This window comes from Dreissena polymorpha, chromosome 1 (genome assembly GCF_020536995.1).
Source record: "Dreissena polymorpha isolate Duluth1 chromosome 1, UMN_Dpol_1.0, whole genome shotgun sequence".
Classification (NCBI taxonomy): domain Eukaryota; kingdom Metazoa; phylum Mollusca; class Bivalvia; order Myida; family Dreissenidae; genus Dreissena; species Dreissena polymorpha.
The window spans coordinates 3,999,220-4,018,276 of record NC_068355.1 but is presented as its reverse complement, the minus strand read 5'-3'; the positions used below and the strand labels follow the sequence as shown (position 1 = coordinate 4,018,276).

Genomic DNA, 19,057 nt, shown 5'->3' with positions numbered 1-19,057 from the left:
CATAGCGATAACAGTCCCCAAGTGTTGACTAAAGTCTAACGGCTAGACAACACTTATTATTTTTCATTTTTAATCGTAAACGTTGAGTTCTATTAAATAATTGTTTATAAATGTCATTTAACTTTGCTGCCTAATTATTGTTATTTTTATATCTGAATTCATATCTATGGATGCATATACTGATTATTGTATGACTATGAATAATATATCGTTTGATATGTGTTGTATTTTCGTCAATCTACTAAATATTAATATTATATACAACACGACATAAATCAATTTTGATTAAATATGGGGTCAACGCCTTTTAACGGTCGATAACGTGCGGTGGGATAATGAAAAACGGTTAATTGACGCGAAGAACGCGAAGAAATGAAGAACCACAAGTGTAAACAATAGTTAACCACATAGAAATGTTATTCAAACTGAAAAACATCAAAAGAGAAATAAAATTAGATTTTACTATAATTTAATAACTGTATGGCGCAATTGTTATTGACACCACAGCAAGAGAAACCCACCATTGCAATCAGTATTAAATGAAGAAAACAACACGTAAAATTTTCTTCTCCTTGTCGATCACTCAGATGGACAAGCCTGCTATTTGCTTAAAGATCCTTCAAACTACCGTATAGCTTCCCGTGCATCGTGGTCTTGTACGTCCAGATCTGGCGCCTGAGACCGTCGTGCAGTGGGCCATCCTGTTAACAAGACTTAAACAAATAGGATCGTATAGTACTAATCCAGATTATCGCAATTCACACCAGGAAAACACGTAATGCAGGTTGTAAAAAGCCCGACAAAATAGTTTACATGTATATGTAAAAACAGTGTGTTTTTTATTTCTTCACTATTGTTTTATGCCAAACATCATCATTTTTTATTGTAGTTCGTTTAAACAAGAAGAATAGAATTCATATGAATATAAATAAATGAATCTTTGAATGTTTACAATTGACATTTCTTGTAAACATATCTGAAACAACAGACAATAAATACTACCATCAAACAAGCTGTATTAAAAGGTAAAAAATCACGGAATATCTTATAAATGGTAATTAGTTAATAAACTCTCTCTCGCAATAGAAGTCTACGGTGGCATAGAGGTGACATTCACTTCTCTTATTTTAAATTGCACACCTCTTTTTTCTATCTCGTGGCCACGACTTTGTAACTCGTGGCCACGAGTTAGTCAGCCAATCAAATACTATCTACTTCTACTACTACTACTACTACTACTACTACTACTACTACTACTACTACTACTACTTCTACTACTACTACTACTACTACTACTACTACTACTACTACTACTACTACTACTACTACTGCTACTACTTTTACTACTACTACTACAACTACTACGACTACCACTTCGACGACGACGGACGACCAACGGACGACCGATCGACGGACGCTGGGCGACGACCGACGGACGACCGACGGACGACTGATGGTCGACCAACGGACGACCGATGTTTGGAAGAGGGACGACCGACTGACGACCGACGGACGACGCCGGATGGACGACCGACGGACCACTACCGGAGGACGGACGACGGACGACCGACGGACAACCGACGGACGACCGACGGACGACGACGACGACCGACTGACGACCGAAAGACGACCGACGAACGACGACCGACGGACGACGACCGACGGACGACGACGACGACTACGACTACTAATACGACGACGACGACTACAACTACTTCTACTACTACTACTACTTCTACTACTACTACTACTAGCAACAGCAGCAGTAGCAGTAGCAGTAGTAGTAGTAGGAGGAGAAGGAGGAGGAGGAGCAATAACAGCAGTACCGATAGTAGTAATAGTAGCAGTAGTAGTAGAAGTAGTAGTAGTAGTAGTAGTAGTAGTAGAAGCAGCAGCAGCAACAACAACAACAGCAGCAGAAGTAGTAATAGTAGTACTAATAGCAGTATGTTATGTTATATCAGAGCCTTGCTTTTGGGACGTTCTTATTGGCTGACAAATTTGAGGGAACAAGATAGTATTTAATTGGCTGACTAACTCGTGGCCACGAGTTAGCTAAGTCGGGATCTCGAGATCTCGAAATTCTCTACTCTTTTGTTTAATGCACTCTTCCTTTATTTACTGCACCGCTCTTTTTTTCATTGCACTCCGTTTTTATATAGTTTTGCACTCCTCTTTTTTCTATCTCGCTGCCACGGCATAGCTAACTCGTGGCCACGAGTTACTAAGTCGTGGCCATGACATAGAAAAAAGAAGAGTGCAATTTTAAAAAAGAGTAGTGAATGTCACCTCTATGCCACCGTACAAGTCCCTTCTGATAGAAGTAGTTCTATTTTATCATGAATATAATATATAGTACAGGTCAAAGTAATAATTATCGAATAGTGATTTAAGCAATTACTGCTAAGAGATTACACAGCTTGGTTAGATACATAGTTGCCAAATGATAGAATGTATAGATCAAAAACTTAAAGAAAGTAAATTATAACCACGTTGTACCCTTATTATCAATGAGATTGTAACAGTTAATAAACAACGTTTCTCGTATCAATTTTGGTATACTTACATTCACGCACGCGTTTGAAAACGTCACTATTAACAATTAAAGAGCAAGTCCGTTTACTAAAACCGATTGCATGGAAGCATTAAATTTTGATACAAAACACAGGTTTTTGTTGTTTTAAAACCATTGTTAACCTTTTGGGTAGTTGATGAAATTAGTAACCTTATTTTAGTACAATGTATTCATAAGAGAAAGTTTACATTTGTTAAAGCAATAACTCATGAATAAACCCTCTCATAGCGAAATAATGTAGAAATACACATATGTATGATTAACGATGGCCGCTTCGGATGTTTACAATCCAAAAAGGATAACTAACAATCTCAAAATGTAACTTAACAAGTTTGTCTGAAAGCTTATACTTTGTTGTTTTTAATAATTGCCAGGTTTACATCTTACAATGCAACATCTGCACATGAATGTTTATATTTTTGAATTGTTCTTTGGGATATTCTATTATAATTAAAAAAGGAGAGCAGAACATTAATCTATATTTTCTCCAGCACATGTCTTGCTTTATTTTTTTAATTTTATCTGTTATACGATTGTGCGGAAGCGCGGTGTATAAACCAAATTTCACATGACCTCTCAAGTGTTGCTTTATACTTAGTTATTATTTGTTTGAACTTTCGAGGAAATATTTCTTGATTCACAAATACACGTTAAAATCACTATTTTCACTAACAATATAACTGAATCGCACTTCACTGTCCGATTCTTTTTTAATTTTCCGAATTATGTTTAAAAAAAACATATTTATAAAACATCACTCACCCTTTGAAATTATCCGTCAAATTTCAAAACATCCGGTCCTTAGCACCACCTCGAATTGAACTTGCTCATTTATGAATGCATCGCCAAAAGAGGTGGACACCGTGATTTACGGCCATAAACAAATGTCTAGCGTAATTCAAGAAGTGCTTTAGGCGCACAGTTTCATCTTCTGATGAACCAAACCTTTTGGTGATCATGAAAATGAAATGAATGATGCTGAGCTCCTTCAACTTTCCAAATAATGGAGCACGCTGTGGAGCAGACATTTAAACGAATAAAACATATGCAAATGGACTTGGCAGGGTCTTCATTGTGCCAGATGATCTTTGTCAATGAAACACCTAAACACATCAGGCCAACTGTTTTCGAACTTCACATTTACTTGGGTCGTGAATATGATCTTTAAGAATTGATAAAAACACTAAGAATTGTTACAGCATGATGCATATTTTTATTTGTATATCCGGTTCATTATAAATATTGCATCATAAATTAGATGAGCACTATCTTTTTTTTATTGTGTAAATAATAAATTAAAGTAATGTTTATGTACAACTAGTCACTGTTATTGCCTTTCTTTTTAAATTTGATATCCAAGTTATATTATGTCATTTTTATAGGAACGAACCCTAATAAGTTGGCTTATAATAAATTCACTTAAATAGTACATACAAATCAATCAGGTCTGTTCTAAAACATTTTTGTCCACAGAAATTATTCTACAGTGTATAGGGTTTGTTAACTTTTAATAATACTTAATTATATATAGAAGTGAATTATTAGTACATATGTTAATCAAATATGACTTGATACACATGTTATTATTTTTCTTATTCAATATTATAATTATGTCGATTATATCGTCATCACGGCTTAATACATTGTTAGCACAAGTAAGTTATCTATAATCACACCAAATAAAGTTGAGTTTATTATAGTGAGTGATATTATGGGCATCTAACAAATTATAGGTGTCTATCGCAACCGTTGTTTATTTTTGGTGTTTTCACTTCATATACACTTATATTTGTTAATGCAGCATCAACATATTAAAACAATATCCCGGAAAGAGAAAAATAATGCATTTGAACATCAACCGTACTTTCGTTTGACAACTGATCATGCATGTACGATGTGAACCTAAATTTAGTTTAGGTGCAGATTCGTTCAAACGACACAAAGACACAATTTTTTTTACGGATTATTTCGGCTTACATGACTGGGTGGGTCACATAAACTATCGAATATAAAATAAATGTTTAATCAACAACTGGTAGTAAGATGAGTTGCAGATAATTGCTCAGTTACCACATTTTAACAAAATAGTTTGACCTGTTTATTCTGTTCAGCTCAATTCACCAGTGAAAAATGCCCATAATATCACTTTAATGCCATTCTGTTTAATTTAGTGTTGATGGCAAGCCATTTTCGACTTATGAGACTAATGAAAAACTTTCCTCACGATTCCTACCTTGCGCTAAGCAGAAAGGCAATCGGAGCCCCTAAAGCTAGCGGCTGTGTAGGAAACCGGTCATGCCAGAACGTGCCCCGATCTAACCTTAGAAATTCCGTTCCAAAAGCGCACGCCACTATCACTAAGAGGACGTTGATGTTTTTACTTGTTTTTATTTGTTTAATACGCTTGACGTAATACGTCGTTACCACGCGTTATGCAACGAGTTCACACAACTTAATAAATCGTGTGCAAAGGGTAATTTCCTCGTTCAAATGACGTAGACAGTATTTTCTGTAATATTTTCGTGTGTGATTCATGAAAAATAAACATCTACGATTTTGACAGTGGAATCGAGGAAACACCGTTACAAAACGGTAAAATACGCAAGTCCGCATGCGCAATATGATCACAACATCCGACGTAAAACATGCAAGTTACCTTTATCAATATATCGATAAATATACGAACAGTTAAAGTAATGAACATAATGATCTTTTTATAATTTAAGTCTCTTAAGCCATGCCAAAAGGGGTTAAAGGCTAATATACGTTTTTACGACGATCTGAGTAGACGCCTGACAATATCCATCACAATATCCATATTACCATTTGGTGACTCTTTTTAAAGTTGTTTAAATCATTCTTTTCTTTTACATATATACTATAGGCATGCGTTTAATAATTGGTGTGCAACATCGTCTTGTGGTCCACTACTAAATCTGTTCAAATCTGCCTGTAGGGTCGAAGTTAGCTTATCTCAGCGTTTTTTTTTTGTTAATTGTATACGTGTGTAATGACCAGTTGGAAAATCTTTTGATCTAAAACTGTAAGGCTTCGAGGTTTTGTATTCGGCATGTAAAATCGCATGTTGGTCCTCTCCCAAGATTGTCCACATTATGACTTTCAGTTTTAAGTTTTCATACACTACAAAAGAACTTTATTAAACTTCAAATATGTATTTGTTGCCATTGTAGCAGGTTACTGAAACAAAATACTACCAAAGTAAAACACTCGTTGAGCTGTCTCAGGAGAACGCTCTTGTCAAATATGCGGTTTTGGCGACATGCAATCTAACATAAAATGCAATATAAATTTGAAGGACCTCCACGGAAAGTCATGTCGATTGGACTTTCGTTTTCTTACTTTTATAATTGTTGAAAGTCTATTGCAAGTCCTAAAAGAACTGAACGGAAACGCTATGAGCGCAGTACTTGACAGTTCTCAATTGACAGATGTGTCACTACTTCAGGACATCGGAATGTCTGCTCTCCCTCGTCTTGTTTAAACTTGTCCTTGAAAAGATAATGCAGGATACTACCAGGACCACCGCATGTTTATCCCCATCGATGGTAGACCCATCTTTAATTTGAAATTTTGAGATTCGCGGATTACATTGACCTGATTTGTGGCACCAGCAGTGAGCTCCTGGACCTCACCAACTTACTCTGAGAAGCATACGGGTGGAGGTCATCACGGACATGTCAAGATCATGTTTAACAACACAAACAACAAGAAATGAGCATATCCGGGAAATACGTTTATTACACTTTTTAGCGTTATTACTATTCAGGTTGTCAAGCAATTGTAATAATGTGATAACTTTATTACTCTTGAGGTTGTATGATAACACCTTTTTGTCATACATAGTTTGTATTGTCCAATTAATATAAATTTTATATACATGTATGCATTATATTTTGCAATAATCTGTGTTTGAAAATGCGATAAGATGCTATTTTAAACCGAGAAATAAGTTTAGTGCACTTTCGGGCATTATTACAATTCAGGTTGTCAAGCAATTGTAATAATGTAATAACTTTATTACAATTGAGGCTGTATGAGTACACATTTTTGTCATTCATAACTCTTATTGCCCTATTAATATACATTTTGTATACATGTATGCATAATATTTTGCAATAATCTGTGTTTGGAAGTGTGATCAGATGCAATTTTAAACCAAGAAATAAGTTTATTACACTTTCAGGCGTTATTACAATTCAGGTTGTCAAGCAATTGTAATAATGTAAAATCTTTATTACAATTGAGGTTGTATGAGAACACCTTTTTGTCATTCATAGGTCGTATTGCCCTATTAATATAAATTTCATATACATGCATGCATTATATTTTGCAATAATATGTGTTTGAAAATGCGATCAGATGCAATTTTAAACCAAGAAAAACATTTATTACACTTTCAGGCGTTATTGCAATTCAGTTTTTCAAGCAATTGTAATAATGTAGAATCTTTATTACAATTAAGGTTGTATGAGAACACCTTCTTGGTCAATCATAGGTCGTATTGCCCTAATAATATAAATTTTATATACATGTATGCATTATATTTTGCAAAACTATTTGTTTGAAAATGCGGTCAAATGCCATTTTAAACCAAGAAATAAGTTTATTACACTTTCGGTTGTTATTACAATTCAGGTTGTCAAGCAATTGTACTAATGTAATAACTTTATTACCAATTAGGTTGTACGAGAACACCTTTTTGTCATTCATAGGTCGTATTGCCCTGTTAATATAAATTTTATAAACATGTATGCATTATATTTTGCAATAATATATGTTTGAAAATGCGATCAGATGCAATTTTAAACCAAGCAATAAGTTTATTACACTTTCGGTTGTTATTACAATTCAGGTTGTCAAGCAATTGTAATAATGTAATAACTTTATTACAAATGAAGTTGTATGAGAAAACCTTTTTATCATTCATAGGTCGTATTGCCCTTTTAGTATTAATTTTATATTCACGTATGCATTATATTTTGCAATGATCTGTGTTTGAAAATGCAATCAGTTGCAATTTTAAACCAAGCAATAAGTTTATTACACTTATTACAATTCAGGTGGTCAAGCAATTGTAATAATGTAATAAAGTTTATTACATGTCAGGTCTTTATTACACTTCAGGTTGTAACACGGCTCTCGTCTGCGGATTATGTTCGGTAGCTGGGGTATTTCGATACTTTTAATCCTGTAAAAAATCGGCACTGAACGTTCGGTCAGACGAGAGCCGACCTAGCATTTCTACGATCGAGTTGAGAATTGTTTTCTTGTAGTTTATGTTGGCAAGTAGCCGTTCGTGGTCATTTTTCGTCACGAGGCCTTTCCCAACAAAATGGTGTATAGTTTACGAAAATCGACCGCCATTTAGGCACTAAATGGCTTGAAAATGTTGATGTAGGTGATCTTACTGTGTCAAGAGATACATGCCTTGTGTGTATATATATATATATATATATATATATATATATATATATATTATCAGAAAACTATTTTTGGTCAAAATGATGAATAAATGTTGTTTTATGACATATTGATAGTGTTTAAGTGACTTGGCCAAGCGCCCAACACATGTGCACTAGAAGAATCATTGTTTACATTTACAATGGTTCTCGGCAAGTAAGGGAGGCATTGGTTCCTGGCTAAGACGAAAAATAATTTTGTCGCTTTCAGCGCGTGTAGATTTCATGCAGACTTTCCAACTGTGCAAATGTCGACTTGTAACATTGCAAGATGTAAAGATACGCGATATCTAATCTAGCCGTGTTTACATGCTCACATTGGAAATCGGCAGTGAGTTAAAGTTATTGTTGCAAATTTGTAAAGAAGCGCTAGAGTTGTGACAAAGTTTTGTGCGTTGTGTATGCGATTTAAAAATATAGTATATGTATATTTTACATTTTGAACATTTAATTTTTTATTCATTGAACAGTTTTAATTGGACAATGCACAAGATGTACATTTGAGATGTCTGCACCTTAAAAATAAACATGAAAAATGAAAATCGAAACATTAAATACCAAACATTGTTTATTTGACGGGATATTATTTGACATGTATGTATAGTCTATAATTGCAACATGGAACATATCAGCTGAATACTCATAACGTGCAACATTTCTGGTGATAAATAATATTGCCGGTCTTTCACTTCCATACAATAGTGGGTTAACCTGCTAATGTTTAGTAACCAGTTGCATCGGTATGTAAAAGGCGTCGACTTACAATTTGGGACCAAATGTCGAACACAGGTGAAAAATGGTAGCGGTATCTTAAAGCTTGCAACAATCACTCGGATATATGTATATACCAAATATCAACGGGAAATAATTTTCAAATATATTATTTTCTTGTCAAACTGAGCATTGAACATTCAACCGAACATAGTCATATCATTCAATGGACTTGTAGCTCTGAGAATCATGGTCGGAGGTGCTTTTGGGAAGGGGGGGGGGGAAATAATTATACCGATCGCTTGTGTTATTCTATTTAATACAGTTATAACGAAAACGCGACGGTTTTTTTTTATATCCAATTTATTGAATGTTCATAAAATCTGTCACTGTTGTTACATGTAGAACGTTTGATATAGTTGTGCTAGCTAAGGAGCAAACGGTAAAAAAAACACAAACCGCTCAATGTCCAAGCAATTTGGTTTCAGTTTCAGTTTTCAGTTTCTGTTTCACCATTTCGTGGAGTGAATTATTTAAGAAAACATATTTTTTCTACTATAGTTTCATGACTTGATTACACGCATCTATACTCGCATGTTATTCGACAATTAACTTTACATAATAGCAAATAAAATCGCGATTCTGAGTTTTATAAACCCTTTATAGTAATGCACCAGAACTTTATCTTTTATATAGAAAAAAACAACCATTAAATCTTATCAATTATTTCGTCTTACCATAGTGAATAAATTTGTTTAAAAAAATGCACACAATTGTTTTGTGTTTTTAACTTAATTATATTTTTTTTTCTTTTTTTCTATTTTTGGTATTGTGACTCATGTGTATTATGTTTTCCTTATGGCGTGTACGTATTTGAGGATAAGCTGTATTTGATTTATTCATACATACAATCCCTGGACTGTTTTGTTCATTACCAACCCGTACGGTATTAATTTCCTTTATTACATATCAAATAACCACTATGACGCATAGGTATTCGAAACTTCTGTCAATGTAACCAAAAAAATAAAGGGGAAATTTGGTGGCAAATGCGCTACTATGTCATTTTTAAAACTGTTAAACGCGCAGTCAAATATTTAGTTGTTGTTAGAATCTGAAGTAACACCTGCTCCCAAATTGGCGTTTTTACGGAAACATCCATGTGATTCGGTTCTGGGCTTCACAGTAAACAAATAAAATTTGCAAATATAATTTGGCAATAACTAATCGTTTACTATCATTTGTAAGCAAGCATGTTTTTGAATGTCACAAAGCATAAAACGTTAATTAAATTCATGAATACGCCGCAGAAATAAACATTTCAGTCGTCAATAAGAAAAAAAGTTAAATGTAATTGGTTATTTAAACAAATGAAATAAACAGAATGAAAATGTGGATTTAGAAGTAGGCAGATGCAATTATCAGAACTGTCATTAATAAATGTATGCATTTATTTCAAAATGATCGATATATGGCAATTATTTAAAACAAAACGTGAGCTGTATTTGAAATTGTTGAAATTGCAAATGACATCTCTAAGAAATTATTAATCATTTATACACACACACTGCTCATTTACATTAAAATAATGTGACTCTGCAAAATCGATTCCCATCGATGCAAAATCTAATTTTTGCAAATATGTTATCACAATTCCCCAAAAGTTTAAACATGTTCAAATAAGCAGTTTTCATTCACAAGAGAAACACGTGCTTCTTAACCAAAAAACAAACAAGACATCATGTTTAAAATAAATATAATGTATGCATAACAAAAAATCATACAAAAGGTCAACATGATTCAACAAACCAATAGTTGCGAACTTTCTATGTCCTGTTATTCTTCAGATCATTTAATGCCGTTAATGTCGAGCCTTTTTGATGCATTTTAATCAGAAATTTTAAGGATAATGATTATTGTAAAAACTTTACAAAATATGTGTCTAATCAAAATTCGATGAAGTTGATATCGTATCGAATGTCTACCTGAGTCGACATATAGTGTACATATTTTGTAAAGTTTTTTGCATTTAATGTTTAATAACTAAAATCTCACCAGCGTACATACAAATTAAATAGTGATGTGAATTCTAGTTTTAATTGTCTCTCTATAAAAATATAGTGTGTTCATAAAACAGATATCAGAGGGTTAATCACCATAGTATTCGATTTTCTTTCGAAACGGAACATCATAGTGTAACCTGTGGAGTTATAGAGGATATTTGTTCATGTCAGTGTAAGATCGCTTGTTATTTCACTCGTGATCATGAAAAAATATATTTTCACGAGTGGCGCAGCCAGCCACTCGTGAAAATATATTTTCTATGATCACGAGTGAAATAACAAACGATCTTACACTGACATGAACAAATTTTCTGTTTCTTTTATGCCCCTTTTTCAAGAAAATAATTAACAGCGGTTTCCCTTTCGCTGAAAAGTTACACTTTCTCCCGTGGCGTGCCTCAATACAGCTGGATTTATGACGTGACTTCGTCTAAAAAATGACGTCATTTCACAGTAAAACAGTTCGGAAAATGTGTTATTTTCACCGGTGAAAATAACAATTTGTTTATTTTCACTGCTGTTATTTCACTGCAGAAATGTCATATTTTATCAATAGGTATAAAAGAAAATTATTGCTTTAAAGTAACATTCGTCGATATTTAATAGTACTAATTAAAGACACCGATGCAGATACATTACTCTATTGCTAACAATAGGCTTTGAAAAGCCCACTAATCTTTGCTTAAACAAAACCGACCCATTTTATCCATCAATGATATAATTGATATCATATTCCTGTGAATATTTGTTTACGCGCATTAATGATTCATTGCGCAATGAAAGTGTGGTTTTACTGTTTTGTCGCTATCGTATATACCGCATTGACGGCAGCAATAATCTAAAGTCCCTTCGAGGGTGAAACCGGAAAGGACCATAGATGTACCCTTGGTCCGCCCGCGTTTCCGTCCGAATCGTGACCATGTTGTTTAGCTAGGTTAATAAAACTTAGTCTACAAATAAATAAATATAAAATAAACATGCACATTCTTTTAGGTTTCTCTCAAAGCGAGATTATACAATTTTGTCAAATAACTATTAATTTATATAAAATGTGTAAAAAAAACTTATTAAACATATATTTCAATATAAATTAAAATAGAAGTTAAGAAGAACATGTGTCGAAAAATGCGAAATAATCCAGATATATTATTCTGAAATCGAAAATGTCTGTACAGTCGAATGCGCCAGCATGTAAATCATGCATGTACGATGTGAATCTAAAATTAGTTTTACGGCTCATTTAAATACCTGCAACGATATCTATTCATACGACACACGAAAACTAACTAAAAAGACGAATGCTTCGGTTATTGCAGGAAAATATGTACGAAATATCTTCGTCACAATCGCCGAAGTTTGCAATTTTACAATTAAAACGTTGTTTTTTTCAATCATCTCGTTTTAATGTACACACACTATCTTCGTAAGAGTCTTGTCCATTTAACTTCATTTATCTAATCCTCGAAACACAATACTTAAAAGATTCTTTTTACGACATCTTCACGACTTCCTGTGTTCGCGGATCTTATTGACACGTTAATTCGCGTCGCCATCTTGAATGTCATGATCATGTGACTTTAAATCACATCACTTCGGACAGCCTACGTTCCGAGCCCGTCACAGAGTAATTTTAATGTGACAATCGTGCAAGAGATTGCGTTCACACGGAAGTTGATATGGTAGTAAACATTGAAACAATTGACGGTAACGTGTGCAAATCGACGGGACGTGTGCAGAGGGACGTGTCCACAAATTAAAATGTAAATATGACGTATACTGACATATTTGTGCATTTACAAAGCGAGTACAAATTGCGATGAATAGCATCTGCTTGTCATGAAATTAAAGTTAACTATGTAATCTTGTCACGATCTGTCACTAAACAACCTAAAGGCACTCGCAAACATGCATCTACCTTACATAAAACTCTAATTAAAAAGCTTAGCTATCCGCCAGGCAACACACTGGGCAGCTTTTTTTACATACTTATTGATGAATTGGTTTTCAGCCTTAACAAAAATGGTATAATTTTAAACCAGATGAAAGCGGTCTTTCTTATGTACTATGTGACAGATGGTACGGACACTCACGGATGTTCCATTGAAGCGATTTGTTGTTTGCAAGTTGCAATTTCGCTGAATGCAAATTATGAAATGAGTTCTAAAAATGTCTTTAATTGGTTTACTCTACGTACAATCTCGCATGTTTCATTGAAGCTATTTGTTGTTCGCAAATTGCGATTTCCTTATTTCAAAAGGGTTGTAACCGCATCATTGTTATCAACAACTTTGAGACGTCACGGTATGTATACAATTCAGTTGCTCATCGACGTATTATGTCCGAACTTTATAACAGCACGGTATGCAAGCTCAGTGAAAAAAAAAACAATTACCACAAGAATCGGGCCATCGTCCGCCATTTAGTGAGAACGTTATATAATCGTGTTATTCAAGTCTTGAGAATTATTTAACACAATATCCCAAATGCGTTCTAAAACTTATTTCATTCGTTAACGGTACGGGCAATCACGGATGTTGTCTCAAAGCGATCTGTTGTTTTTTGTTGTTTACAATTTGCAATTTCCTTATTCAAACAGGATATAACTGCATCGTTGGTTATCATTGACATTGAGACGTCTATATGTATGTATACAATGCAATTGCTCATTGGCCAATTAAGTCTGAACGTTATAAAAGCGCGTTATGCAAGCACAAAGAAACATTTCACACAAGGTTCGTGCTATCTCCCGCCACGATTAACGGCGTTGTCTTCTCGTGTCTTGTCGCAGTCCGTAAGTCATTTTATCTTGTATTCAATTAAGTTATATGGATTTCGAAATATTTTTTAATATTAAATACTGATTATAAACGTGATTGGCAGAAGCCGTTAAAAATTCATAGCAAATGATGAGGTATTGTGAGTTTATTGATTTTTTTTAAATGTTGGGTCAAATTAAATTCATAAACATGAAGTGTCTTCAGAGTGAATACATCTGGTGGTAAATACAATTTATCACATGCCATACCCTGTTTCCAATGTAATATAACCATTACGAATATTTTTATCTTACACATGTGTAATATACTTTTTAAACGTTTTCATTGGCTTAGTTTTCGTGCGATTGACCAATCGCATTTTGTTATTTTGCTGAAATGACGTTGCAACGTCAAATGACGTCACGAAATGTAAACACATTCGGAATTTATCATTATGTTTGCGTAAATATTTATTTAATTTGGTCATTTAAAAGCATGTGATAAAAACGACCTGACACTCGTCATTTAGTTTAAACCTATTTATTTTAGCTCAATTGCGTCGAAAGCCTTAGGCTTATATAAACGCTCTCGAGTCCGTTTCCTGGGCCTAGAACCAGTACTTGGTGTCTTTGGGGGAGATCTAAAGAACGCTCCCACGGTGGGGATCGAACCCGTGACCTCCCGGTCGCAAGGCGGACACCATATCCATTACACCACGGCGACCTTAAACTCGTCATTTCATACCATATTTTATTTAACTCGTCCAGGTACTTCGTTACTAAGCTCGCCAAAGGCTCGCTTACTAACAAAATTCTGAACTCGTTTAATAAAATATGGTATGATATGATAACTCATACCAAATCCTATATGTACAGACTCACAATGATACCACAGTGAGAGGATCGAAGGTCCCAAAATCATGCGTGCGTGTAAAACGAAAAACAGAGTTAGGCTGTTTTCAATGGATAAAGCAACCAATAACAGTTGACTTCAATAAAGCACACACACTATAAGATATGACTATAATCTTGAAATTATGAAATATTAATAGCTAGTTTGACGATATATCTGAATGAAAACGTAAACCATTCATATAAGGGTCTTTTGCTTTTCAAATTATACATAAAGGACACAAAATAGTTTTCCAAATGTCCCGCAAAAATAAGTTCTCTTGGGAGATTTATCGATGTTTTTTATCGACCAAATTTTAAAGTGTAACCAAAATAATATTTGAAACATATCTCAAGTAAAATGATATACATGACATGGGGTTCAAACAAGTATAATCATGTGTGTCGTTTGTTGAAAATAACTCGTATGTATTCATTATATTTAAATTGTCCCTTTTGTAATTATAGAAATAAAAGTCAAATGAAACTTTTATTAAAAAGGTCTTTAATTATTCGTCACTTTTTATTCACTCTGTAAACGATGTTAAACTGTGATACTTTGTCAAAACAAGGTAATCAATGTCTGTTTTATTTTAGAAATCGCCATCCGAAAATACATCTCTTACACAAAGTGTTTTATATATTTGACTAAATTACAAACGTTTACGATTTGGGTAATAGAACAGTTTCGGCTGTGATACAAAACTTTTTACCAAACGTATTGTTTACATGTTCTTTTTTAAGACAGGAACTAGTATTCCTTTACTATATTTATGATGATGATATACAAAATCTATTATTTTATGCGATGTCAAACGCTAAGCAGAGTGTACATTTGTATTATTTTATAAATTCTTTACAATCCTGTTTTAAATGTTTCCTTTGTCAAATGTTTGCCCCAGTCGCAAGTCTACTAGACTGTGTATATCTAATTGTACGTTTAAGCGGCGACGTTTTACCTGACGGTTGTCGTGCAATTAATGTTAAATTAACTTCGTTGACGGGAGAAATGTAAAGAAAAATGATAAGTGCACCGCTGGGTTGTGGAATAAGACGGATTGCTCGTTTAATAGCGCGTGCATTAATTGGCAAATTGAGTCATGTTGTCAAGTCTAGCGCTGTCGGCATTATTCTGAAGAAGCGTTTTTAATTGTTATTATAAAATGAGTCGCGTTCTGAGAAAACTGGGCATAATGCATGTGCGTAAATTGTCGTCCCAGATTAACCTGTGCAATCCGCACAGGCTAATCTGGGACGACACTTTACGCACGTGCATTATGCCCAGTTTTCTCAGATCACGACTCAAATATATTTGTTTTTACGGTATTTCGAGTTCGATTCTGTATCATTATTAGATATAATCGAATTTGACATGAAAATTTGCACACAGTATTTTTTTCTTGTTAGGATAACTATATTAGTACAATCTTGCCTATTATTTTACCGTGAATTTACTAGAACAGGTTTTGATTTAAAAATAAAACTGCACGGTGTATAAAGTTTGAATATTTTGCGTCGATGTTCTGCGGCTGATGGTGGTGATGAAGAAGAGGATTATGATACGTTTAAGAAGAAGATATTAAGAAGAAGGATTATTTATCACTGCAAACCACTTTTATGTCATACTAATAAAACACATAGAACGCAATGCACGGTGCTCAATACCAAGGTATAGTTGACAGCAATGTGCGTTACTATGGTAACGTATGTCGGAGATGAACACCGATGTTTGGTTGACACAAAGTGAGGTGTAACATGACATAATTCAATGGTTGTTTTATTTTCAACAACAACAACACTGAACAAATTAAAGAGACAATTTTGAGAGTTAATTAAATTTTGGATTGGTGTAGAGGTGTGAATAAATTCTATAACTTGACATGTTAATTATAATAAAGTCATTCAATTGCGGTTTAGTACTTTTAATTTTTGTCAGTGGTAAAAAAGATCTTCATCAAGTAATTTTAACAATGCTTTTAATTCCATTCATCCAATCAAATGATAATTAAGAAATAATACTTGTTTTCAAATAACCCAAAGCCGGAAGTTTAAATGCGTCTGGGTTTAATCATGGTGCCGTTCATCTAACTTCCTGTCGGGGGTTATTAGACTACATATTATGCCTTACAAGTATTTCTTCGATTTAAACACCGGTTTGTACTGACTATTTACGCTTACATGTTTCTCAAATTTAACAAACTGTTTCTCACCAAACTCTGTTCTATCGATTAATGTACTTATTTTGATTAAACTCGTATACTTCCACCATACAACAAACATTTTAAGATTGTTCATGAAAAAAATACAATTTGTTGTGAACAGTGTATGAGTTTATAACTGAATCGATAACAGCAACCAAAACATGAACTTGCAAATGTCACGTTTTTACTTGATAAATCAATTGTAGATCCGTACAGCATAAATTACTACGTGTCACGTTTAAAGGGTGTTCTTTTTTGCATAATTTATTTTGTAATGTATATATTGCTTGACCTGGAAATTAGTCATGCCTGAGAAGGTGTTGCATTAACATAGTATTTCGGCGCGTTACATTCATTGATTAATCATGCGATTTTCCCATTCAATATAACAGCATCGGTTCATCTTTTTTCCCTCATGATTGAAATGTGTTAGCTCCGTCTTTAATAATTGCAGAATTAGCTATGGTCAATTTTAGTCTGTGTATGTATGCGCAATCCGTTTTGTAACATATTATAAATCTATGGCAATTGTGTTCCCTTATACATATGTAACAATGATATTTCTTTTGGAGAGCATTTATAACAAGTCTATTGTTGCAATTTATATTTCACATGATAAATTCGTTTGTATAAGCATGTGTGTGTTTGATTTGTTGTCGAAGAAAGCCAGTTATGCACAATCGTTTCATTCAATTTTTACTTATAACCAAACCATCATTTCTTGATTTAATTTATTAAAAAAAACGTTATTTGAACATTTTAAGAATTAAACAAGTGGAACTCGCTAGCTTAAGTACAGCCTTCGTCGAACGAGTTAAGATTACATGGATTACTAACGTATATGGTTTAATATTTAAAGCTGGTATTGGACAATTTTGCTGTATGCGGCCGTTTTTTCCCTTTGTAGTGCTGGTCGGCACGTGCTGGGGCCAATGTCCCTTTGCATCCCCTCTACCGGGTTTCTACTGCGGACGCGGCGGGGAGAGATGCCCTGACTCTTACTACTGCGAGATCGGCCCATTTGACAATAACGTCTGCTGTCGTAAGTAGTAATTCCCAACAACCGATTGTCATCGGAAAAATTTACCTAGATACGCCGTTTTGGTCAATGCTTTGGCAGCTGTTTCTTTATTTTGCCTTCTATTGGACCAACACTTTCTGTTTATCATGCATTTTGTCTCTTTATTTATCGTGTTTGTAGAGCGTATAATTATGTCCATGTAAAGAACCGATAAGGCAAATATTAATAGTATCTGTATTTGTAAAGAACAAATTGTAAGGCAAATATTAGTAGTATTTTGTTGTACGGGACAAATTGCCTTCTTTATTGTGGTCGTTGGTGCAAGCCCTAGGAAAAAACTAGCTGTTTATTCAGTCCATAAACTGATCAAGAAAACCTCTTTCCAGCCATCCAACGACCTCCCACTTATGGAAAATAACGGCACGCTCGTCTAATGCGGGGAAGATGCAGTCTCGTGCCCCTCTTTGTACGTGCTGTAGCGCCCAGTGATGCAACATATTATGTATTGACAAAAACCTTTGCATGGTACAAATATTGTTGATATTAATACCAACTGTCTTTTATTTTGTCCATTATTTCAATGCACCTTAACACACGCGAAGCAAATACTTAATGGAAATAAGTGAAAATAATTTTTCTCTTTTTTGTGTTATCCTTGGTATTGTGTGTGCATTCCATGGCTTACTATGTATATTGCTGTTATAATATATTTTATGTTGTCTGCATTATGTAGTAACAATGTAATGTTCATATTTTTACCAAATGAAATAAATAAATAAATAAATATGCAATATTTAAATGTAGGGATGGCAACGAATACTGAAAATGATATTCGAATATTCGGTTGTCAGTATTCGAATATATTCGAATATTCGATTTTAAGCCTTATTTTAAAATGTCCGAACTTACGCCTGTCCGGAGCAAAGTAATGTTCCTGATTGCCACGCATACCACTTATAATCGTTTTGTATATGCAGCTTTGGAAAAGGGATAGAGTTTTAATTTTTAAGAACGATTTTGATTATTGTGTTCTATTTATTCGCTTAATTATTTTTATTTTCATAACATATTAGGCACGTTGCCGATAAAAATAATACCGTAATTCGGATTTATGTCAATACAATGTTGGGTTACCTCCCTTAGATCATATGGGTTCTTTTATTATCTCCTTTTTTTATCGGACTCCAGAGCTAAGACGATGTCAAAACTTGGAAAGAATTGTTAAAATATATAATTATGTATTCCGCCTTTGAACTTCAAAATAATTGCATAAACAACCTTACTGCACACGTTGTTTTTTTAATTTACACGCAGAATACATAGCAACAACATACCGATACAACATTTAGACAACATGTAT

The 19,057-nt window shown here is 34.0% G+C and overlaps 2 long non-coding RNA genes across 2 annotated transcripts in view; both read left to right on the top strand.

The window, feature by feature from the left end:
• Positions 1–19,057, top strand: part of LOC127868891 (uncharacterized) — a 49,922-nt gene that overhangs the window by 26,744 nt on the left and 4,121 nt on the right. The window lies entirely within an intron of this gene.
• LOC127868887 (uncharacterized) lies at positions 13,456–18,984 on the top strand. The gene is made up of 3 exons (XR_008044293.1): positions 13,456–13,620; positions 17,584–17,718; positions 18,084–18,984. It is a non-coding gene; the product is annotated as an uncharacterized LOC127868887 (long non-coding RNA).